The following is a 26,901-nucleotide window of genomic DNA, read 5'->3' as shown; positions in this document are numbered from 1 at the left end:
ACAGATAATTTTTCAAATAGATCCACATAATTTACTCTTACATAATGCCATTGTTGGGCGGATAAAATGTATTATGCTCACTTTGTTAAAGTTAATGCTGCCCACGTGGAGGCCATTGCCCAGGTGATATTAATGTGTGTTGGGGGCAGGCAGCATCATTGTAGCCTGGGGCTTGGTTTTGGGATTAAGCTTTTCCCACCCTTTTTTGATGTGGGGTGGTACAATCCAATCATGCCTCAGAGAAGTGACTTTGTATTAGAGACTTCCCTTTTTTGTATATTGGATTAAGGGTTTGGATTTCTACACTATAAAATGGGGATGGAGCGGGAGCTTGCTCTCTTGGTTCCTGGGATGATTAGAGGAGAGAGCAGAGCAGAGAGCAGAAGGAGGCCACGTGGAGTAGGCCAGGAGAAGCAGCCAAGATGGCGGAGTGCTGAGTGAGATGCCAGTTTGTGTAGAGTTTGTATCAGGGATAAGGAAGGAGATGGGGAACTGAGGAGAATAAGGCTGGTGAGCTAGAAACCTTTGATTCTAGGAAACTTGGATAAGTCAGTAGCTTTGTGAGCACTGAATGTGAGTGGGTTTTGGAGCCCAGTGTATATTTTTACTTGCCCGCCGGATGCAAGCTAGGATTAAAGACTATGGCCCACCAGTTTGTGGCTCCGTTGTTTCTTTACCGACTGTCGAATCCAATGCAAACCTGCATGGGCCAGGCTGCTTTGATAGTGGTGGCCCTGGCCATGGCCTCTGGCTTTACAGCCATAAACACAATTATGTATACTGACCAAATGACCTAATAAATATGTTTACCCAATAAAAATTACAGTCAAATATATGACTAGTCTTCTTTTAGAAAAAGTAATCTGATATATAACTAAACTAACTAGCTAGCTGGGCAGCATAATAACTAATATACAGTGACATTTATTTAAAGCTAAATCTATATGACACATATCCTAAAAGTTATTGCATTTAGTCCTTGAGGCAAGCTTCTTGGAAGTTTTTTTTTTTCCAGAGTACAGATGGAAAAGCACAAGTAAATAAATAAACCCTGAAGCACATAAAATTTAAGTAAGTTGCTTAAGGTGCCTGGGCTAACAGAGGGAGAAAGAATTACTCAGCTACTCTAACAGTGGTAGTGGGAGAACCTACACAGAGAGCATATATGTCCAAGGTCACTCTTAACCATTGAATGGGCATAACAAAGAATAGCCTCTACCTGTGAAACCTAAAATAAAATGTTTATATATGTATAAACTCTCTCTATATAGAGAGTTTAGGAGTTAGTACCTAGTAAATACTGTAATCAGAAGGATGCCTGAATTGACCAGTAATTAAATCTGAGAATCAAAAATAAAAATTTTTTACAGTGACTTAACAACATGAAAGCCCAGTAAAAGTTGTTTCGGATTATTTCGAGATAAAGATAGTGATATCTAATCTGCCTGATTTACCCTTCACCCCATCCCTGTTTTCTGAATAAAAAGTCTAATAAAAAAAAAAAAAGAAAGAAAATTGAAAGTAAGATGTTGGGCAGATAAAATATATTATACTCACTTTGTTAAAGATGGGGCTGCCCACATGGAAGCCTGTCTCCCAGGTGATATTTGTTGCCCTTCTTCTTGGGATGGGCAATTATATTAATGTGTGTTGGCAGTGGGCTGTGAGCAGGCAGGGTCCTTGTAGCCTGAGGCTTGGTTTTAGGACTAAGCCTTTCCCACCCTTTTTGATGTGGGGTGGTGAAATCCCATTATGCCTCAGATAAGTGACTTTGTATTAGAGACTTCCCTATTTTGTATATTGGATTAAAGGTTTTTATTTCTGCACTATAAAGTGGGGAAGACTGGGAGCTTGCTCTCTCTTGGTTCCTGAGATTAGCATTAGAGAAGATTGCAGAGAGGAGAGCAGAGAGAGGTCATGTGGAAGGAGGCCAGGAGAAGAAGCCAAGATGGTGGAGTGCTGAGTGAAAAGCCACTTTGTGCAGAGTTTGTGCAGGGAGAAGAAGGAGATGGGGAACAGAGGTGAATAAGGCTGGTGAGCTAGAAACCTTTGATTCTAAGAAACTCAGTCAAGTCAATAGCTTTGTGAGCACTGAATGAGTGGGTTTTGGAGCCCAATGTATGTTTTACTTGCCCACCGGGTGCAAGCTAGGATTAAAGATGATGGCCCACCAGTTTTTGGCTCCATTGTTTCATTACCATCTGTCCGAATCTAATGCGAACCTGCATGTGAATGGCCACCATGGCGGCTCCTGGCTTTACATAGAGAAAATGAAAATAAACACCAACTTCTTCTACAACAAATCAAAATTTAAAGGGTTAGGTTTGGAGTTTGGGGCAAAGAAAGTTAATGATGAGTTTTACTTTTAAAATCTATCCATTGGCCTGATCTGTGGTGGCGCAGTGGATAAAGCGTCGACCTGGAAATGCGGAGGTCGCCGGTTCAAAAAAAAAAAAAACCCTGGGTTTGCCTGGTCAAGGCATATATGGGAGTTGATGCTTCCAGCTCCTCCCCCCTTCTCTCGCTCTGTCTCTCCTCTCTCTGTGTGTCTCTCCCTCTCCTCTCTAAAATGAATAAATAAAAAAAAATTAAAAACTTATTCATTGGTGGGCTAGTGGAATATTCAAATGAGAATGTGATTAAGAAGTTAGAAATGTGATAAGAAGCTCTGGAGAAATATCAAACTGTTTTAAAGATGGGATGAATTTACTACAAAAGCTTATAGAGAAAGAAAAGAAATATGAATATGAAAATTTGAATAAATAAATAATAATGTGCCGCTTAATGACAGGAATATGTTTTGAGAAACAGGTGATTAGGCAATCTTGTCATTGAGTGAAGATCATAGAGTGCACTTACCTGGATTGTAGAGGCCACTCTTGTGATTGCATGTGCTGAACTTTTCTATGAGTGACAGTGCACTAGGTGTGTCACACAAGATCACCACAGACCTTTGAGTAATGTGTTGTGCTCAACATTACGATGGCTATAACATCACTAGGAGCAATACATTTTTCAGATTCATTATAATCCTATGGGACCATCATCATATATGGCAGTAGTTTTTAACCACTGGTCCATGGACTGCTGCCAGTCCACCAAAGAGTTAACCACCCTGATGGTGTATGATTATAAAGTCTATAATCATGTTGTATAAAATTTCTGGTGGATCACCCTGGGTCTGTGAACTGGCAGTAGAAAATCACTGGTATATGCGGTTTATCACTGACAGAAATGTCATTATGTGACACATGACTGTAGTTAGTGTTTAGAAGAAAGAATGTGAGACAACTAAGAATACTATTAGTTACTCTGCACTGCTACAGGACTTCAAAAGATGAAAATATATTAGATAAGACAAGGTATACAGGTCTTTATAGTTAATGTGGATCAGTACTTAGGTGTATATTTAAAGAAAATTAGGTGCTTTATTAAAAAGGTAATTATCTAACAGAAATTTTAAAAGAACGCCAAAATGTCCGCCTATTGGTAAAGTTTCCAGGCATCAAGCTAGGGCCTTTCTGATCCTGAGCAGTCATTAATCAATAGGAGGTGGTGCAAATTAGTAGCCAGGAAGAAGAGATAAGATGGTCACAGATGGAGAGATGGTTTACTGAAGCAAAATGCTGAAACTTTGAGTAGATCTTTTTAGTTCTTACTTATATAAATATTTTTAAAGCAATGAAGGGCAATCAATAAAGAATGATAATGCAAGAAATTAGAAAGATATCTGGGCAACATCTCTGGATTAAGGTAAAAGAATAGAATCAAAAACACAAGTATACAAGTTACATTTGGCACATTGTTTCTAAACGCTGAAGTGTGGAAGGTCAGTGAAGGTGTTTTCACATGGTAAAGTGTCCTCAGAATAGCATTACATAAGGACATCTGTTGCAAGTCAAAGACCTGCAAGTGTTGAGGCATTGAGGGTTGGGGAATAAAGTAACTGAAACACTAAATATGTGGTGGGATGAAAAAGAAAACTAAATAGAGTTTAAATAATATGGATAGGTAGGCTATCCAACCAGAACAATGTCTTTCTCTAACTTAACATGCAGAAGCTGATGGCTAACTTTGGAGGTGATATAGATTTTTTTTAAATTTAAGTGTGAGGAGGGGAGATACAGAGACAGACTCCCACATGAGCCCTGACCAGGATCCACCTGGTGACCCTTGTCTGGGGCCAATGCTTGTAACCGAGCTATTTTAAATGCCTAAAGCAGAGTCCCCACAAGCCATCCTCAGCACCTGGGTCTCAAACCAACTGAGTTATGGCTGTGAGAGGGAAAGAGAGAGAGAAGAGGGAAGGGGAGAGGGGAGAAGTAGGTGGTCACTCTCCTGTGTGCACTGACTGGGAATTGAATCCAAGACTTCCACAAGACAGGTCAATGCTCTACCACTGAGCCATCTGGCATAGTCATGATACAGATTTTTAATTGGCATGGATAAAATACAAAAATCAATGGCACAGGGAGAAAATTACTGTTGTTCACATAATCCTTAGAAAGGAGCAGTCAGAAGGAGCTTTAAAGAAAGTAGGAATGTTAAAAGCACAGTTGAAGAAGTAGTTCAGTAGAAATGATGTTTTCAGAATATCTTAGAAAATTGTAATCTGCTTATTAGTAGTGGTCTATTTGAAATCATTACTTTTTAATTAAAAGGGTTAAGGTAGTTAATAACATACTAAAAATTACAGATAATTAATTTCCTTACATTTGAGAATAATTTACACTTGAGACAACATTTCAAGTACTTAGTATAACTTAATAAATTGTTTTTAATCGGGAAGAATGCCTATGCAATTAGTAAAATAAAATATTTTTTGTAACAAGTCAAAAGTCAAAAATTAACTTTAGTAATGATTAAAGAATACCAGTAAAAATAGCTCTATTTGTAAAAAAATAAAAAAACAACCAATTGATTAATATTCATTTAGATCCTAGTTTAATAAAATGGCAACTGTATGCACTGTATATATTTGATGAATAAAAGTGTTTCATTTTATCCTCTGGGGGATTATGCATGGAAGTGAAGAAAAAATGCATAGAAATTATGCAAAATCCCAAAGCACTTGTCAGGGAAAAATTACCATAATATTTTTGGGGAAAATATAACACAATTGCTGCACAGGCAGTTCAATCTGATACAGATGTATTGGTCAGCTTCATGGGGTGGAAACCACAGGGTGTTTGGGATTAATCATACATAGATTGTTTCTTTTACTAACTAGTTATGTAATCTTCGGTGTTATTTAACCTTCTTGAGATTCAATGACTTTGTAGAGTGAGATAATATTTATCTCTTAAAGTTACTGAAAATATTAAATAGCTGCATACAAAAATATGTGAAGTATGGTAACTTTCACACAGCAGATAATAAAAATTGATGTTGCGAAATTCTATTTTTCCTCCCATTTGTCCAGAGTATTTAATTTCTCTCCTTTTTTCCAGGTCAAGGTCAGAAAAGAAGAGTGTGGAGAGGCACACAGCTTCCTAGTGTTCTGACTCACATTGCTTTCTTTGTATATAGAGCCCCCAGGGCACTGTGCAATGTGCATGTTGGTACTGTTAGTCAGGGAGGAAGGAGACAGGAAGATAAATGAGAATAATATGAATCTTTTCAGGTCATATCCGTGTTCAGAGTTATTTTAAATTAGAAACTAGCCCTGGCCAGTTGGCTCAATGGTAGATTGTTGGCTGTAGATGTCTTGGGCTCGATTCCCAGTCAGGGCACACAGGAGAAACAACCGTTTGCTTTTCTATCCTTCCCACTACTTTCTCTCTCTCTTTCCTTCCCACAGCCATGGCTCGAATGATTCAAGAACATTGGCCAGGGACCTGCGGATGGCTCCCTGTAGCCTCTGTCTCAGGTACTAAAAATAGCTTGGTTGTGAGCCTGGCCCCAGATGGGCAGAGCATGGGCCCCAGATGAGGGTTCCCTGGTAGATTCCAGTTAGGGTGCATGCAGGAGTCTGTCTCTCTCCCCTCCTCTCACTTGGAAAAGAAGAAAAAATAAATAAATAAAATGGAAACAAATGGAATTCATTATGATTTCAAATAATCTTTTGGGGTTTTTGGCTGACTTAGAAAGAACACTCAGCATACCTCAAAGTTAGTACCAGATTTATAGTCACTTGATGGCTCTAACATCAAGGCAATGGCCAGGAAACAATTGGCTGGCTCTGTACTTTTAAAACTATGGTCTCTTTTGAGGGTACTTTTCTCACAAGTGAGCCATGTCTTCCCGAGGTTTATTTTGTTTGTGGTTTTGTTTGTTTGTTTTATAAAGCCAGCATTTTAACTCCAACTTGAAGGCAACTGATTGTCACTCTTCAAAACTCAAAGGAGGCTCACAGATTCAGGCTGAATGTACTCATGTCAAAAAACAAACAAACAAAACAACAACAACAACAAAGAACCCTATAAAGTAGCTCTGTTGTCTGGCAGATATATGGCCACTCAACCCTAATGGCAGATGGGGGAAGGACAAGGGCAAGGGGAATAATACTCCATCAGCACAGACGGTCCTCTCGTTCCTCAGTCTATATCCAGTGTACTGTTTGAATCAGGATCTTGAGAATTGAAAGAAATATTTAATCCATGTTAAAAAAAGAGAAATGTTATCAAGCAATTGCTATCTCCTTGATGTTTATTTTTGAACAAAAAATGACAGTTTCTTACAACGCTGGCATTTGTCTTAAATATTTTGAATATTTTGAAAATGCAAAGTATTTCAATATTTTTAATTATTTTTAATATTTTAATTTAATTTAGTCTTATAATAATCTAATATTAATTTTTTATAATTTTGGTTTAACTAGAAACAGTTTTGTCTAGCTGTATAGCTAATTCTCACAAAAAATAAAGGAACAGATATCTTGTTTTATTTCAAGTAGTTGTACCTATTCCTGTCTTCAAAAATATCGATTTAAAATTATTTCATAAACATTTTGAGATTTTTTTTTCGTATTTTTTTTTCTGAAGTTGGAAACAGGGAGGCAGTCAGACAGACACTCGCATGCACCCAACCGGGATCCAGCCGGCATGCCGACCAGGGGGCGATGCTCTGCCCATCTGGGGTGTTGCTCTGTTGCGACCAGAGCCATTCTAGCACCTGAGGCAGAGGCCATGGAGCCATCCTCAGTGCCTGGGCCAACTTTGCTCCAATGGAGCCTTGGCTGTGGGAGGGGAAGAGAGAGACAGAGAGGAAGAAGAGGGGGAGGGGTGGAGAAGCAGATGGGCACTTCTCCTGTGTGCCCTGGCCTGGAATCAAACCCAGGACTCCTGCACGCCAGGCCGACACTCTACCACTGAGCCAACTGGCCAGGGCCTTGATTGAGATCTTAAGCAATTTTACATAAGAAAATGTTGCAAGCCTTAAGTCTATAATATTTGCTTTTTTTTTAAATTAAACTGTACTCTCCTGAATTTACTTACCCTGTCATTTTTCCTGGATAAAGTCACACATATAGGAGGTTCTTCTCCAAGCCAGATTACTATTAGGCCACCTGTTTCTGTGAACTGAGAAACATGAATTAATCTCTGGTGCTCACCCCACCTCATATTTCTGTTTTCTTAGTATCATTTTCCTCATGGCCAAACTAAGTGTTTGTTTTATACAAAACTTATAATTGCCAAAGAAAAGAAAAAAAAAAGAGGGGTCTCTCAGACTTACCTTCCTGCTAGCAGATGAAGGGCTTTTTATTTTAATTTATCCTGTATTTTCTGAGGTTCTTATTCTAGAACCCTCAACAAAATGAGAAGATAAATCTTTAACAGAATAAGTGAAGTTTGGAAGAATCACTTGATAAAGAAACATTAAGGATATTTTTATAACAATTAGATGGCACAATTAGTAACCAGTAACTAAATAGTGACAATTGTAATGTTTATTCAACGTGTAAAAATGGTGTGCTTGAAATACTATTCAAATTTTAATAGAAAATATTATATTGATTAAGATTTGTGCATAGTTTATCAAAACTGGGTATTCTAATACACAGTAAAATTATAGTTTTTGTTTTTACACATTGTCATGGAGTAAAGGTAATATTGGTGTTCCCATCTTATAATTTTAGAAAGCTTTACTGTAAGTCAATTACTTCATATCTTTGTCTGAGATCTATTTGCTTCTTTCTCCTAATTCTCACATGTTGCAACAACTTGCATTCACTTCTGTACTTATATCAAGCCTGCTACTCTTTGTCTACCTTCCCCACTTGGATGTAACATTTTCAGTAAAGGCTATGTTCTCTTTTAGTTTTAAATCTTTAGTAATTGCCATAATCACATATTTAAATTGAAACATTTTTTGAGTCATCTGTTTGTTGATTAGATAAGTTGGTGAAAGAAAGGAAAATTATTTAGAAAACATATATTAAATCAGTTATGTAAATAAAAACTTATGACTCTTTCAATTATTTAGTGTGTGTGTGTGTGTGTGTGTGTGTGTGTGTGTGTGTGTATTTATATATATATAATTGAGAGGCAAGGAAGCAGAGATAGACTTCTGCATGCACCTGGACAGGGATTCACCAGCCAGCCCTCTACTTGGTGATGCTCTGCACCTCTGGTTGAGCAACTGAACAATCCTAGTGCCTGAAACCGAGGCCATGGAGCCATTCTCAGGGCCCCAGGTAAATTTTGCTCAAACCACTCAAACCATGGCTGCAGGAAGGGAAGAGAGAGGGAAGGGGGGAGAAGCAGCCTGCTTCTCCTGTGTGCCCTGACCAGGAATCAAACCCAGGACATCCACATGCTGGGCTGATGCTCAACCACTGAGCCAACTGGACAGGGCCTAGTTAATATTTTTAAGGTACCACAAACATCTCATTTCATGAGTGTTTTTGACCTGAAAATACTTTTCTTGTAAAAATGCATCAAAAAAATTTCTTAAACTCATAAATTATAACAAGATACAAGTCAATTGATGTCATATTTATGTACTAGCAATAAACTTTTGGAATTTGTAATTAAACATATACTATTTACAGTTGTATCCAGGAAAAATAAATTCTTACCTCTTAAATCTAAGAAACTATATACAGGTTTTCTATCCAGAAAAAGACAAAATACTGATGAAAAAATCATAGCCCATCTAAATTAATTGCAAGCTATTTCATCTTCATGGGTTGAAAGACTCAACATTGTTAAAATGTTGATTTTTCCCAACTTGATCTCAACCTGAAAGTCAAACTCCCTAGTTAATTTCTTCACAAAAGAGTATTTTATATTCATATATCATATCTGTAAAGATCAAGGAAATCTTTTATTCTCTCAGATTAGTGATTCTCTTGCCCAAATCAACTTTGTTTCCTTGTATAAACCCACTTATTTTTCAAGAATTACCATTATTTACACACAACTTGAAGCCTGGGTTTGATCTACCTTCAAATATTTTCAAAATTCTGAGGAATTTTAGTTGATCAGGCGATCCTTCAGAACAGTGGACATGATGGTAGGGATGGAAGCCTGCTAAGGTTCTACAGCCCTTGATGGACACACTCTCAGTCAAGTGTCCTGTGAGGTGATGCCACCATCATGTACTGTCAGCATGCCTATTTCTTTATTTCATTTCTTAGATTAGGAAAACATATCAGTACATATCATAAATAAATGATTTCTGATGTGGTTAAGACTACACAAATCTTGAAGGTACTAGTAACACTTCAATAGTGTTGTAATTAACAATTGAATTGCTTTCTGTAATGCCAGTGGCCAAGGCCAGGCAGGTGCACATTGGATTCGGGCAGATGGTAGAAAAACTGCAGAGCCAGACAGCATTGGGCCATTCTGTTTTAAAAGAGTCTCACAATGGCGGACAAGCACACAGGCAGGGGAAAACCACTTCTCCAGCAAACAAACAGCAAAAATGGCTCCTCACAGTGGTAGGCAGGCAATCCGCCATCCATAATCCCCCATCTCTCTAGAGCACAAGCACCCACAGCCTTATGTAGGCTATGCACACATGCCTCTGCCAGGTGCTCACACACTAATCAAGCAAAGTGCTTGCAGCTGGTACATCAGTGAGCAAGCCTAACACAGCTGCCCCACAGCTAGGCTGTCTATCATGGACTGACTTTGGATTGCGACTATGAGAGACCCTGAGGGGGAGCGGTAGTGGCACCTGTGGTGGCCCTCCTGCACCAGTAAGCTTCTCTCACCCAGTTGCAGTGATGCACAAAGGACACTTTTTGGTATTCATGAACATGGCCCTAGACCCATGACGGCAAACCTTTTCATAGAAACCACCCACTTTTGCAGTGCTGGTCAACCTGGTTCTTCCTGCCCACTAGTGGGCGGTCCAGCTTTCACAGTGGGTCAATCGTGGGCCCTTTGGTTGCTCTGCTACTGCATTTCCATTGACTACTAGCTTAGTACTAAAAAATAAGATATTCTAATCTGTGCCTTGTCATATATAGAAAATATTTGGCATGTTTATTTAATCAATTAAAAAAACTTTCCAAAAACATTGCAAATTGTAATTAATTGTAATAATAATGTCAAAGATAAAAATTTATTCTCGCATATAATGTTTCTTTCTCAATAATCCTTATATCATTTAACCTTAAATTATCTTACCTGTAGCAGTCAGAATCCTGGCTCCATGGTCTTCACTACCTGGTATTATTCCTATAAATAAATTATGTTTCAGATAAAAGGGATTTGCAAATACAGTTAAATTTACTGATCTATATAGGCTTTAAAATAAGGGTATTATCTTGGAATATGAAGGTAAACCCAGCATTCTGTTTTGAATGTCTGACCTACAGAAACTGTAAGATAATAAATGTATTGATTTAATCATTGTGTGAATTGCTAATTTAATTCAGCAACAGAAAATGAATGCATCTCCCAAGTTGATTAAGTAGTTTTGTCCCTTAAGTATATATTTTACATGTTCTAAATTATCCAAAATGAAAAATAAATTAAAAATGTTGCTAGCCTAACCAGGCAGTGGCACAAGGGATAGTGTGTCAGCCTGGGATGCTGAGGACCCAGGTTTGAAATCCTGAGGTTGCTGGCTTGAGTGTGAGCTCACCAGCTTGAGTGCAGGGTCACTGGCTTAGAGCATGGAATCATAGAAATGATTCCATGATTGCTGGCTTGAGCTCAATGTTACTGACTTCAGCCCAAAGGTTGCTGACTTGAAGCCCAATGTCTCGAGCTTGAGCCCAAGGTTATTGGCTTGAGCAAGGAGTCACTGGCTCATCTGGAGCCCCTTAGTCAAGGCACATATAAGAAAGCAATCGATGAAAATCTAAGGCACACAACTATGAGTTGATGTTTCTTATCTTTCTCCCTTCCTGTGTGTGTCTCTCTCACAAAAAAATAACAAAATAATCCCCCCAAAAAAGCCAAAAAAATTCTAAATGTAGACTGTTTTACCATAAAATAATATAAACAAGAAAACCATCTTACTTTAAAATATATTTTTATTTACAGAGTAGACAAAAGTAGGTTTACAGTTGTAAGTATGCAGAACAGTTTATTATTAACTATTGTATTATTTTACATATTGTATAGCCAGTAGCCATGGCCACCATCAGAGCCACCTGGCCCGTGCAGGTTCACATTTGACTCAGACAGATGGTAATGGAACAACGGAGCCAAGAACTGGTTGGCCATTACCTTTAATCCTAGCTTGCAACCAGTGAACAAGAAATATACACAGTGTGAAAACACTTCCTTTTCATTCAGGGCTCCCAAAGCCACTGACTCATTTGAGTTTCCTAGAATCAAAGGTTTCTACCTCACTAGCCTTATTCACTTCTGTTCCCCATCTCCTTCTCTCTGCACAAACTCTGCACAAACTGGCTTCTCCTTCAGCACTCTGCCATCTTGGCTGCTTCTTCTTACAGTGCTAATTTCAGCAACCAAGAGAGAGTGAGCCCCCAGTCTGCCCCACTTTATAGTGTAGAAATCAAAACCTTTAAGACTTCCTATACAAATAAGGAAGTCTCTGATACAAAGTCACTTATCTGTGGCATAAATGGGATTCCTCATAAGAGTGCATCATCCCACATCATGCAACAGTCAAGGGTGTGGGGAAAAGCTTAGCTTTAAAAAGATCTTAGTATTAAAAGGGCAGGAAAGGCTTAGTCATTAAAACTAAGCCTTAAGCTATAATGACTTTGCCGGCTTACAGCCTGTCTCCCACACCCAATGCAAACTATAAGTGAGCAAACATATATATCATATTTATGAACTTATTTGACTGACACATATCAATGACTGTAAACCCAATTTTCCCCAGTTCTTCATTTTATATTATAGCCAGAGAACTACATTTTGATATTGCTTAATATTAGTAACCAACTTTAAAGCCTTTGAATTGATATATCAGGCTCTTCTCTGATGGTAATAAATTATATTTTTCCTCTGTTGGTAACTTATAATATTTTAGACTGTAGGGCTGTGGTTCTCAACCTGTGGATCGCGACCCCGGCGGGGGTCGAACGACCAAAACACAGGGGTCGCCTAAAGCTATCGGAAATACATATTTTATTTTAAAATGTATTGTATAATAAATTTTATTTTAAAATATATTGTATAATAAATATGTATTTTCCAATAGCTTTAGGCGACCCCTGTGTTTTGGTCGTTCGACCCCTGCCGGGGTCACGACCCACAGGTTGAGAACCGCTGCTGTAGGAAATCACTTATCTAACCTTGAACCTTCTATGACTTTGATTGGGGAACTTTAGTTAAAAGCCCTGAGTGAAGGTCTTTTGGATGCAAACACCAAGAAGCTGTATGAGTGAGTGACTTTTATGCAGACACAAAGGAATGCATGTGAAGGGTTTTAGGAAATTAACCTAGAGGTTCTAGATTGCCCTTTCTTTCATGCTTGTTAATTAGCAAAAGAAAAAGAATGTGTTGACCAAAATTAGCCCTTTCTCCATATCAGCAAAAAGTCTATTAGTAGTTCTTTCCCCTTATCACCTGAACTCCTTCCCTTGTAATCCTGTTATCTTTTCTTCTTCTGATCAATAAAGCTGAAGGAGAAGAAAATTCAGGAGGTCTTCTTTGACTCCCTTGGCAAGCCTTCCCCTCTTCCTCTTGACATCAGTTTGTGTCTTGAGTAGGTTTTTTCCAAGCAACACTGGTAGTTCCCAATGTGCTGAAGTACTACATTAGATACTTCTTTGGAATTTGGTTTTACCATGATAATCAGAATTAAATGCTTACTTAATAAAATCTATATCTCCTTTAATTTTGAAATTATTAATACTTGTGGATGAAGTGGAAAATAACTAGGCCAATAAAAAGGTCATTTGTTAGTCAACAAGCAATCCTGAATTGTGTTGTATACTCTATTCCTTTTATTATTTATGTTATTTTGAAAGTCTATCTTCAGGTCTAAAACAATATTTTATAAGATAAAATAAAAATAAGTGAACCTACCATATTTTCCCACATATAAGACTGTAAGTCCAGGAGCCGCCATCGTGGCCATTCACATGCAGGTTCCCATTCAATTCGGGCAGACGATAAAGAAATGGCGGAGTCAGAGGATGGGGGGCCATCCTATTTATTGGTGTCTCACCAAGACAGGCAAACCACAAAAGAAGACAAGGGAAAAGCAGAAAACCAGCTTTTCCCATGAAAGGCAAGGGATCAGGGAAGCCCCTGCAATCGTGATAGCAGGAACTGAGTGAGCCAGCTCCTGGTCTGTCCCACTTTATAGTGTGGAAAACCAAAATACCTTAATCCAATATACAAACAAGGAAGTCTCCGATACAAAGTCACTTATCCAAGGCATAATTGGATTTCTCATGATAGTGCACCACCCAGATCATACAATCAGTCAAGGGTGTGGGGAAAAGCTTAGTCCCAAAACCAAACCTCAGGCTACAACAACCTGGCCTGCTTATAGCCTGTCCCCCACACCCAATATAAGTCACAAGCGAGCGAACATATATATCATGTTTACAACCTTATTTGACCAACATTCCACCCCTTTTGCTCGCTATACAATCTAAACCACAGGCATCTTCCATGATGGTCACTGAACAAAGAGTAGGATACATTGCATAAACAGAAATAGTACCAACTACAGCAATAGGATTAACAGATCAAAAACTATGGGCGAAATGAGAGAGCTGTCAGTGGCACCAAGAGAGGCAAATCTTTTCCCTCTGGCAGAATACAGGCCAGAGTTTTATCTGCAGACAGCACTGTAGCTGGCACCAGAGGCCGCCCTAAGCGGGCGTACCAAACCTTATTGGCCAATACACCAGCATCTGCTGGTTCTATGTGTAGTAAAATAGGGGAACTCATTATTGGCCATAAAGAAATTACAAAGGTGCCCTTCAAAATGCTGTCCCCTTGAGCACTCAAGGGATAATACACTTCTACCTTAGGTGGCCAGGTGCTAGTTGTCCAAGGAGTTAACTGGAGGTCCACCTCTAACCCCTTTCCCCATGGTGCCAACAAGGCCACCCATCTCAGATGGGGGGCCTGTACAGTCCAGGGCCAAGCCCATTGAAGCCGTTGTCCTTTAAGAAGGGCTGTTGGAGCAGGCAAGAGCACGTTGCCCTGCTGTCCGAAACCTGGCTTGAGTAAAATGTCCTTGGTGCGTATCTGCAACTGAATAGGGGCAGCTGTCCGATGCAGGAGGGCCTCTACTGGAGCTGGGCTTCCCCGTCGAGGTCGCTCATTCAAAATTCAGAGTACTGTCCATAGGTGGCGTGTCCATCCAGTAAGAGAGCCAGTGCCCCCCTCATGTTGCAGTCCCTGCTTTAAGAGTCCATTATAACGCTCAATGATACCAGCAGCCTGGGGGTGGTAAAGAACATGGTACTTCCAGTCCACCCCCAGCTTTTGAGCCCATTGCCTCACCGTTGAACCAGTGAAGTGGGTACCATTGTCACTTTCAAGGACCAGCGGTCGCCCGTATGCAGCACTCAGGCGGTCCAGGGCCTGTATGACTGCCCTCTGGTCAGGGTTATGAGCGGGGTAAGCAGCAAGCAGCCCGGTGGCAGTATCTACACAAGTGACTGCATACTGGTACCCTTCTGACTTTGGTAAGGGTCCAATGATGTCTATCTGCCATCGTGTCAGTGGGACATGACCCCTCTGGATCTGTCCAGGTGACACCAGTGGTCTCCGAGGGTGTTCCTTGGAACATACTGCACATTGCTCACAGGCTGCAAGTACCTCTGCATAGGACACAGGCAAGTTCCAAGCCTTAACCGTAGCCCACATAGTTTTCTGTCCTGCATGGAGCAGGCGCCGGTGGAGCCACTGTGCCACATCACCTGCAGGTGCATTCTCCAACCATCGCACCCTTGCCAACGTATCTGCCTCATCATTCCCAGGATGGGCTAGAGGGGCATGCCCTGTGACATGATATACTGTCACCTGCTTCTGGTGTCCTATTTCCCATAAGTCCTGCCACATGGCCTGACCCCATAATGGATGGTGCATTACCATCCACTGGTTAATGTGCCAAGTAGCAATCCAAAGGGTCAGTCCACGATAGACAGCCCAACTGTCAGTACAGATCACCAGAGGTGAAGTTTCATTATGGGCAACTAGCCAAACAGCTCTTAATTCTGCCCATTGGCTGCTTTGGCCTGTACCCGTGTCCATCCAAATAGTCTCAGTGGCCGGATGGAAGGCGATAGCCGTCCATTTGGCAGGTTGGCCCCTGCTGGAACCATCAGTATACCAGGCATCTTCGGGGATGGGCACCCACCCCTCCTGGTAAGGACTGACCTCAGGTTCTGCCTCCTGAGCCCCAGTTGCACCTGACTCTAAGGTCGCATAGGTGACTGGACCCAAGACTTCCTGCAGTTCTGCCCTCAATGGGCTGGTGCTAAGAGCACAGCGTTGTTGCAGATAGGCACCCCACTTGGCCAGGGTAGACATTTGGGCCATACCACTACGTGGTTTAGTTGCCCAATCTCTCACCCATCCAGCTATAGGGTATGTTGTTTTGACTGTAACTGGTGTTGTGGTTGTAATACTCTCAGTTGCCAGGAGGGCAGCATACACAGCTGCCAGCTGCTTCTCTACTAATGAGTAACGAACTTCAGCACCTTTCCACAATTGGGACCAAAATCCAATAGGTTGCCGTAGGCGCTCTGTCCGCTGCCACAAGCCCCATCCAAACCCCTCTGAGGTTACATGAACATCCAGCTCACAGGGCCTGGCAGGATCAAACACATTCAAGGCCTGTGCCACCTTGACAGCTCTCTTAGCAGCTGCAAATGAACCTTGTGCCTGCTCAGTCCAATCCCAGCGAACCCCCTTTCGAATAAGGTTGTACAAGGGGCGTAGTAACTGAGCCAAATGCGGTATAAATGCTCGCCAATACCCCAACAAACCTAAGAATTCCTGTAACTGTTTTACCGTAGTGGGCACGGGGTATGCTTGAATCTTATCTATAACTGCGTCAGGGATAACTTTTGTCTTACCCGACCAGACAACTCCCAAGAATTTAACAGATAACCCAGGTCCTTGTAATTTGTTCTTGTTAACTGCCCAGCCACATGCTTTCAAATGGGATAGCAGGGTAGGGACTGCTTGCTCCAATTCTGAAAGAGAATCACTAGTTAGCATAATATCATCAATATAATGGTACATGCGGACTACCTCTGGCTGTTTCCATTTAGCCAGGTCAGCAGCCATCAGCCCATGGCACAAGGTGGGGCTATGCAAATAGCCCTGGGGTAACACTGTAAAGGTCCATTGTCTCCCTTCCCAACTGAAGGCAAATTCGTCTTGACTCTCTGCGGCTATATCAATAGAGAAAAAAGCATTGGCCAAGTCTGCCACAAAGTGGTATGTCCCCAACTCATGGCTTAGCCAATCCATCATGTTAGCTATCGAGGGAACAGCAGCGTGCAAAGGGGGAACAACTTTATTAAGTTCCCTGTAATCTACTGTCATTCTCCAGGTTCCATCTGCTTTGCGCACAGGCCATACTGGGGAGTTGTAAGGACTGTGTGCTGGCCGGATGATCCCCACCTTTTCTAGTTCAAGGATTGTCCCTGTGACTTCTTCATAACCACCTGGCAGGCGGTACTGCTTGGTGTTAGTCACACGCCGAGGGATGGGTAATTGCAAAGGGGAATGTGATGCATGTCCCCGCAATACTGCCTTCACAACCCTGATCCGCAGCCGGAACTCCCCAGCTGTAGTTTCCAACCACAGTCCTTGCAAGACATCTACCCCCAAAATATATTCAGGAATAGGAGATACATACACCTTATATGGCTTAGGAGGCAGTCTCCCTATCCCCAATGGAATAGTTATTGGCTTCACTTGAACAGTTTGGCCCCCATAACCGTCAATGGCCACTGGGGTCCCAGCAAACCACTCTGGGTTTCCATAGAGAAGGGAACATTCTGCACCTGTATCCACCAAGGCCAACACCTGTTGTACGTTGGAAGGGGACCAGTGGATAGCCAGTTCCACATGTGGCCTCCGGTCCCCGCCCATCCCTGTTAGACGGGTCCCTCTGGCCTTTTTCCTATTCAAACTGGTACAATGGGTCTTGGGAGTTCCCTCTCCCTCGGCTGTCTCTATCATATAATCTTGTAACCGAGCTGTGTGCGCACCAAAAGTTTTATTGGTAGCTGCTGGGGCCTTTCGTCTCAGTGGCTGGAACTTCTGTTCTGGTTTAAGCTGCCGCCAAAGCTCCAAAAGAATTTTATTAGACTGGCCATCCAATTTCCCCTTATCTGCTCCAGCCGCAATCAAGTCTACCCACATCTGCGTTCGGGTAACCTTTACAGGCCCGTTTCCCTTGTTAGTTGGGGGGGGGAAACATAGGCAGCAGCCCTCACTGCTTTATGATCCCGAGCGGCCTCCAGCTCTCCCAAATCTGCTACCATCTGTGTAACTGCATTGATGGGCTGCCCCACATAGGGGCCCAAGATAGCCACAAGTGACCCAAAAAGGGCTGACGGGGCGCTAGCAAGGACAAATTCCCTCATTTTGGCCGTAAACACTTCTTCGTCTGGCCCACGAGACCCAGGGTTGAAAACAGCATTCTTCATACCTAGTTCTCGAAGGACCTTTACTAACTCACTGTAGCACTGCCACCGACTCATTGCCCCGGGCAGTTCTCCAGCATTCTGCCAGACCATACGAATGGCAGCCATCACCCATTCTAATAGGGTATGGTCTCCTGGGTTGCCATGGCAGTTCTGAAGACGCTGCCTCAAGGAAGAGTGTGTGGTAATGGCGGCCAATTTCTCCATCTCTGTTCTGGAGAGCATGATGCCATCCACCCCTATATCCCATAATCGTAGTAACCAGGCTACCAGGGATTCAGTAGGTTTCTGCCTAAATTGTGCCCCCAACTCCATCAGCTCTGCCTGGGTATAGGGCCGGACCACAGAGTGTTCCATTACCTGGGCAGGAGGCTGTGGCTGCCCCTGAGGGACTCTTTGTTGCTGGGTTTTTACCTTCTTGGCGACAACTGGTCGGGCTCTCAGTGTGCGTATGGCAGCTTCAGCCTGAGCCTTCTCATCCTCAGAAGAGGAGTCGCAAGCGCCTGCTCCCGCTGACTCAAAGCCAATCCACCGGCACGGATGCTGCTGCTCCTTTGGTGACCGTTTAGGCTCCTGTGGCTGCTGGCTTTTGGCCAGAAGCTGAGACTCGAGCTCTTGAATCCGGCAGTTGTTTCTCCAACAACTGCCGGTGAAGACGTTCAGCTTCCAGGGTAAACTGCAACTCTCGAACCCGTAATTCCTTCTCCAGTGCTCGCTCCAGTTCCAGCCTTTTCTGCCATTCTGTTTGCAATTCATGCTGAAGCTTTTGACCTCGGGCAGTTTCCTCTTGAGTAAAAAACATGTAGCCCATGGCCCCTAAAAGGACAGCCATGGGGAGCCAGAGCAGCAACCAGTACTCTATCCCACCCATCAAGGGTGGTGGCTCCATACCAATCTCTGAATCCTGCCGGAAACTACGCCAGTTGTAAGGCCAGGAGCCGTCATCGTGACCATTCACATGCAGGTTCCCATTGGATTCGGGCAGACGATAAAGAAATGGCGGAGTCAGAGGATGGGGGGCCATCCTATTTATTGGTGTCTCACCAAGACAGGCAAACCACAAAAGAAGACAAGGGAAAAGCAGAAAACCAGCTCTTCCCATGAAGGGCAAGGGATCAGGGGAGCCCCTGCAATTGTGATAGCAGGAACTGTGTGTCTGAGCTCCTGGTCTGTCCCACTTTATAGTGTAGAAAACCAAAATCCCTTAATCCAATATACAAACAAGGAAGTCTCCGATACAAAGTCACTTATCCAAGGCATAATTGGATTCCTCATGAGAGTGCACCACCCAGATCATACAATCAGTCAAGGGTGTGGGGAAAAGCTTAGTCCCAAAACCAAACCTCAGGCTACAAAGACCTGGCCTGCTTATAGCCTGTCCCCCACACCCAATATAAGTCACAAGCGAGCAAACATATATATCATGTTTACAAACTTATTTGACCAACAATAATGAAAGAATAAATAGAATATTGATTCATTGTTTTATAAATTTGTAAGTCATTTCAATATCAAAAGTAAAAAAATCATATTTTCTTTGAAATGTGCTTATGTCTTGACGTCACGGAAATGGCGCCGTGAGCAGCGCGTCCAACAGCTCTCCCCTAAATCACAACAAATTTATCAACTAGAAACAGAAAAATTTATCCTCGGAGCATTCCGGAGTTCCACACAAACTGAAAGCAAAAGGACTGTTATCACTTGAATCTGAGAGATGAGGGTGTGGAGGAAGCTACCGCAGCAGCGACGCTCATTCAAGCCGCGAGGGAGTGCGCCTGCGTGCTATCAATAAGACCACCCTCAGATGCCGATAAGAAAGAGGAAATCAAATATTATGGATACAAAAGAAAGAGAAGTAACACAAATAGATGTGGAAAAATCTATGGAGAAAAGACTTAACATATTGGAAGCCTTGGAGCTAAATGACAGAGAATTTAAAATAGAAATCTTAAAAATACTCAGAGATATACAAGAAAACACAGAAAGGCAATATAGGGAGATCAGAAAACAACTCAATGAACACAAAGAATATATTACCAAGGAAATTGAAACTATAAAAACAAATCAAACAGAAATGAAAAACTCAATTCACGAGCTGAAAAACGAGGTAACAAGCTTAGCTAACAGAACAGCCCAGATTGAAGATAGGATTAGTGAAATAGAAGACAAACAACTTGAGGCACAACAGAGAGAAGAAGAAAGAGACTCAAAAATAATAAAAAAGGAGAAAGCCCAACAGGAATTGTCTGACTCCATCAGAAAGAATAACATAAGAATAATAGGTATATCAGAGGGAGAAGAGAAAGAAAATGGAATGGAGAATATACTCAAACAAATAATAGACGAGAACTTCCCAAGCCTGTGGAAGGAACTAAAGCCTCAAATTCAAGAAGCAAACAGAACACCAAGTTTTCTTAACCCCAACAAACCCACTCCAAGGCACATCATAATAAAGATGACACAAACCAATGACAAAGAAAAAATTCTCAAGGCATCCAGGGAAAAGAAGAGTACAACATATAAAGGAAGGCCTATTAGATTATCATCAGATTTCTCAGCAGAAACTCTACAAGCTAGAAGAGAGTGGACCCCAATATTTAAAGCCCTGAAAGAGAGGAACTTTCAGCCAAGAATACTATACCCATCAAAGCTATCCTTCAAGTATGAAGGAGATATAAAAACATTCACAAATACAGAAAAGATGAGAGAATTTATCAACAGAAAGCCCCCACTCCAGGAAATACTAAGGGGGGTTTTCCAACCAGATTCAAAGAACAAAAGAAAACAACACCACAAGTAACAGCTCCACCAAGAACACAATAAAACCAAACTTAAACTGTGACAACAAAGGAAAAAAAGGGGGGAGAGAATGGAGATTAACAGTAGCAAAGGATGATGAAGTGCAGAAATACTTATAAGATAGGGTACTACAATGAATATGGTAGGTACCCTTTTCATTACTTAATGGTAACCACCCTTAAAAAAACCACCACAAAAACACTTGACTTAAAAAAGGTAGCAACAGAGGAAAGAAGTATGGAATACAAACAAACAAAAACAAATGATAGAAAAACAAAAGAGAAGAATCAAACTAGATACAAAACTAACAGAAAGCAATTTATAAAATGGCAGTAGGGAACCCACAAGTGTCAATAATTACACTAAATGTAAATGGATTAAAATTACCAATAAAAAGACACAGAGTGCCTGACCTGTGGTGGCGCAGTGGATAACGCATCGACCTGGAAATGCTGAGGTCGCCGGTTCAAAACCCTGGGCTTGCCTGGTCAAGGCACATATGGGAGTTGATGCTTCCAGCTCCTCCCGCCTTCTCTCTCTCTCTCCTCTTTAAAAATGAATAAAGAAAAAAAGGAAAAAAAAGATTTAAAAAAAAAAAAAGACACAGAGTAGCAGAATGGATTAAAAAAGAAAATCCAACTATATGCTGCCTACAAGAAACACATCTAAGCAACAAGGATAAAAACAAATTCAAAGTGAAAGGCTGGAAAACAATACTCCAAGCAAACAACACCCAAAAAAAAGCAGGCGTAGCAATACTCATATCTAATAATGCTGACTACAAGACAGAAAAAGTACTCAGAGACAAAAATGGTCATTTCATAATGATTAAGGGGAAGTTGAATCAAGAAGACATAACAATCCTTAATATATATGCACCAAACCAAGGAGCACCAAAATATATAAGACAGCTACTTATTGACCTTAAAACAAAAACTAACAAAAATACAATCATACTTGGAGACCTCAATACACCACTGACGGCTCTAGATCGGTCATCCAAACAGAGAATCAATAAAGATACAGTGGCCTTAAACGAAATACTAGAACACCTGGATATGATAGACATCTACAGGACACTTCATCCCAAAGCGACAGAGTATACATTTTTCTCTAGTGTACATGGAACATTCTCAAGAATTGACCATATGTTGGGCCACAAAGACAATATCAGCAAATTTAGAAAAATTGAAATTGTACCAAGCATATTTTCTGATCATAAAGCCTTGAAACTAGAATTCAACTGCAAAAAAGAGGTGGAAAAACCCACAAAAATGTGGAAACTAAACAACATACTTCTAAAAAATGAATGGGTCAAAGAAGAAATAAGTGCAGAAATCAAAAGATATATACAGACAAATGAAAATGAAAATACGACATATCAGAATCTCTGGGATACAGCAAAAGCAGTAATAAGAGGAAAGTTCATATCACTTCAGGCCTATATGAACAAACAAGAGAGAGCCAAAGTAAACCACTTAACTTCACACCTTAAGGAACTAGAAAAAGAAGAACAAAGACAACCCAAAACCAGCCGAAGAAAGGAGATAATAAAAATCAGAGCAGAAATAAATGAAATAGAGAACAGAAAAAGTATAGAAAAAATCAATAAAACAAGGAGCTGGTTCTTTGAAAAGATCAACAAAATTGACAAACCCTTGGCAAGACTCACCAAGGAAAAAAGACACAGGACTCAAATAAATAAAATCCAAAATGAAAGAGGAGAGATCACCACAGACATCATAGAAATACAAAGAATTATTGTAGAATACTATGAAAAATTATATGCCACCAAATACAACAATCTAGAAGAAATGGATAAATTCCTAGAACAATACAACCTTCCTAGACTGAGTCATGAAGAAGCAGAAAGCCTAAACAGACCAATCAGCAGGGAGGAAATAGAAAAAACTATTAAAAATCTCCCCAAAAATAAAAGTCCAGGCCCAGACGGTTATACTAGTGAATTCTTTCAAACATTCAAAGAAGACTTGGTTCCTATTCTACTCAAAGTCTTCCAAAAAATTGAAGAAGAAGCAATACTTCCAAACACATTTTATGAGGCCAACATAACCCTCATACCAAAACCTGGCAAGGATGGCACAAAGAAAGAAAACTACAGACCAATATCTCTAATGAATACAGATGCTAAAATACTAAACAAAATACTGGCAAACCGAATACAACAACATATTAAAAAAATAATACATCATGATCAAGTGGGATTCATCCCAGAATCTCAAGGATGGTTCAACATACGCAAAACGGTTAACGTAATACACCATATCAACAAAACAAAGAACAAAAACCACATGATCTTATCAATAGATGCAGAAAAGGCTTTTGATAAAATACAACACAATTTTATGTTTAAGACTCTCAACAAAATGGGTATAGAAGGAAAATATCTCAACATGATAAAGGCCATATATGATAAACCATCAGCCAACATCCTTTTAAACGGCATAAAACTGAGGACTTTCTACCTTAAATCAGGAACAAGACAGGGTTGTCCACTCTCTCCACTCTTATTCAACGTGGTGCTAGAAGTTCTGGCCAGAGCAATCAGACAAGACAAAGAAATAAAAGGCATCCATATCGGAAAAGAAGAAGTAAAGCTATCACTTTTTGCTGATGATATGATCCTATACATCGAAAACCCGAAGGACTCCACAAAAAGATTATTAGAAACAATAAACCAATACAGTAAGGTCGCAGGATACAAAATTAACATACAAAAGTCCATAGCCTTTCTATATGCCAACAATGAAATATTAGAAAACGAACTCAAAAAAATAATCCCCTTCACGATTGCAACAAAAAAAATAAAATACCTAGGAATAAACATAACAAAGAACGTAAAGGACATATATAATGAAAATTACAAAGCATTGTTAAGGGAAATCGAAAAAGATACAATGAGATGGAAAAATATTCCTTGTTCTTGGATAGGAAGAATAAATATAATCAAAATGGCCATATTACCCAAAGCAATATACAAATTTAATGCAATTCCCATCAAAATCCCTATGAGATTTTTTAAAGAAATGGAACAAAAAATCATCAGATTTATATGGAACTATAAAAAACCCCGAATAGCCAAAACAATCCTAAGGAAAAAGAATGAAGCTGGGGGCATTACAATACCTGACTTTAAACTATATTATAGGGCCACAATAATCAAAACAGCATGGTATTGGCAGAAAAATAGACACTCAGACCAATGGAACAGAATAGAAAGCCCAGAAATAAAACCACATATATATGGTCAAATAATCTTTGATAAAGGGGCCAACAACACACAATGGAGAAAAGAAAGCCTCTTCAACAAATGGTGTTGGGAAAACTGGAAAGCCACATGCAAAAGAATGAAACTCGACTACAGCCTGTCCCCGTGTACTAAAATTAATTCAAAATGGATCAAAGACCTAAATATAAGACCTGAAACAATAAAGTACATAGAAGAAGACATAGGTACTAAAATCATGGACCTGGGTTTTAAAGAACATTTTATGAACTTGACTCCAATGGCAAGAGAAGTGAAGGCAAAGATAAATGAATGGGACTACATCACAATTAAAAGTTTTTGCTCAGCAAGAGAAACTGATATCAAAATAAACAGACAGCCAACTATATGGGAACTGATATTTTCAAACGACAGCTCAGATAAGGGCCTAATATCCAAAATTTACAAAGAACTCATAAAACTCAACAACAAACAAACAAACAATCCCATAAAAAAATGGGAAGAGGACATGAACAGACACTTCTCCCAGGAAGAGATACAAATGGCCAACAGATATATGAAAAGATGCTCAGCTTCATTAGTTATTAGAGAAATGCAAATCAAAACTACAATGAGATACCACTTCACTCCTGTTAGATTAGCTATTATCAACAAGACGGGTAATAGCAAATGTTGGAGAGGCTGTGGAGAAAAAGGAACCCTCATTCACTGTTGGTGGGACTGTAAAGTAGTACAACCATTATGGAGGAAAGTATGGTGGTTCCTCAAAAAACTGCAAATAGAACTACCTTATGACCCAGCAATCCCTCTACTGGGTATATACCCCAAAACCTCAGAAACATTGATACGTGAAGACACATGTAGCCCCATGTTCATTGCAGCACTGTTCACAGTGGCCAAGACATGGAAACAACCAAAAAGCCCTTCAATAGAAGACTGGATAAAGAAGATGTGGCACATATACACTATGGAATACTACTCAGCCATAAGAAATGATGACATCAGATCATTTACAGCAAAATGGTGGGATCTTGATAACATTATAAGGAGTGAAATAAGCAAATCAGAAAAAAACAAGAACTACATGATTCCATACATTGGTGGAACATAAAAATGAGACTAAGAGACATGGACAAGAGTGTGGTGGTTACCAAGGGTGGGGGGGAGGGAGGACATGGGAGGGAGGGAGGGAGAGAGTTAGGGGGAGGGGGAGGGGCACAGAGAACTAGATAGAGGGTGACGGAGGACTATCTGACTTTGGGCGAGGGGTTTGCAACATAATTTGATGACAAAATAACCTAGACATGTTTTCTTTGAATATATGTACCCTGATTTATTAATGTCATCCCATTACCATTAATAAAAATTTATTAAAAAAAAACTCATATTTTATAACTATAAATTCTTTGTTCTTGTGTCATAGGAAAAATATATTTCAAATCTTCTGTAATAAGACTTTAAAATAATTTTCTCTGGCTACTCATACATTATTTAGAACAAAAAAGACTTCAACATTTTTACCTCATTCTCAATAACACGAAAATTTTACATTTATGCAATGTTTTAGAAGTTTGTTTTTCAACATCAAATTTAAATGATTTACCTACTTTTGAGGAGAGGGAGGAAATAAACACATTTTTGCTCATTTACATAAGTTCTCTCATTTAACCTAAAAGTCATCCTCTCCAATGTGTGCTAATATTCTCACATGAAAAAATGAACACTCTGAAGCTCAGAAGATTTAGGTAGCTCATTTAAGCCATATCATTGAAAAAATTAGGAGCCAGCCAGTATATATAAACTACAGTTTGTCTGATTTCAAAGTTCATGCTATTTGTACCACAACAGAATGTCTCCAAATTATCTTTGCCACCACATGTATAATATACTATGTTGTTTTTATCCCAGATCAATATCAGTTTACCTTTAAAGTAATATTTAAGGGCTTTACCCCATAATGTTTTATTATTAGTCTTGAAGCCCTTGCAGAATACTTACTATTGTAAGTGATAAATTGTTTAAAATATTGCTTTTCCAACCTCTCTATAATGATAATGGAGAGGAAAGTTTTGCTGTAAGGTTTAACAGCAGATTGAACAAGGTCATCAGCGTAAGTGAAATGGATGTTGGGTCATTAAAAATATCAAAACTGAATTAAATATTTCTTTAAATGAGCGGAAAAACAAGAAATATGATCAACCCTCTATGTCTACTGTAATCATTTCAACAACAACAAAAACCCCAAGAAAAATAAAGGCATAAAATGTTTAAAAATATAAATTAAAACTATCATTTGCTGTATATTACTTCACTGATATAGAAAATACCAAAGAATCCACGAAGAATGTATTTAAACTAATTGGGAAGTTTAAAAATCAGTGTAATAATAATAAAACCACACATCAGCAAAAATATAAAGCATACCTTTAACATTTCTACTTATTTGAGTGATATACTTAAGAATAAATCTTAGAAAAATATGAAGTCTATTAGGAGCGTATACAATTTTTTTAAGAGGCTAATAAAGACTGAAGCCATTAGAAAGATATTGTAAGCCCTGGCAGGTTGGCTCAGCGGTAGAGCGTCGGCCTAGCGTGCGGAGGACCCGGGTTCGATTCCCGGCCAGGGCACACAGGAGAAGCGCCCATTTGCTTCTCCACCCCTCCGTCACGCTTTCCTCTCTGTCTCTCTCTTCCCCTCCCGCAGCCAAGGCTCCATTGGAGCAAAGATGGCCTGGGCGCTGGGGATGGCTCTGTGGCCTCTGCCCCAGGCGCTAGAGTGGCTCTGGTCGCAACATGGCGACGCCCAGGATGGGCAGAGCATCGCCCCCTGGTGGGCAGAGCATCGC

This window comes from Saccopteryx bilineata, chromosome 6 (genome assembly GCF_036850765.1).
Source record: "Saccopteryx bilineata isolate mSacBil1 chromosome 6, mSacBil1_pri_phased_curated, whole genome shotgun sequence".
NCBI lineage: Eukaryota > Metazoa > Chordata > Mammalia > Chiroptera > Emballonuridae > Saccopteryx > Saccopteryx bilineata.
The sequence above is the reverse complement of the archived record's forward strand: the minus strand, read 5'-3'. Positions refer to the sequence as shown.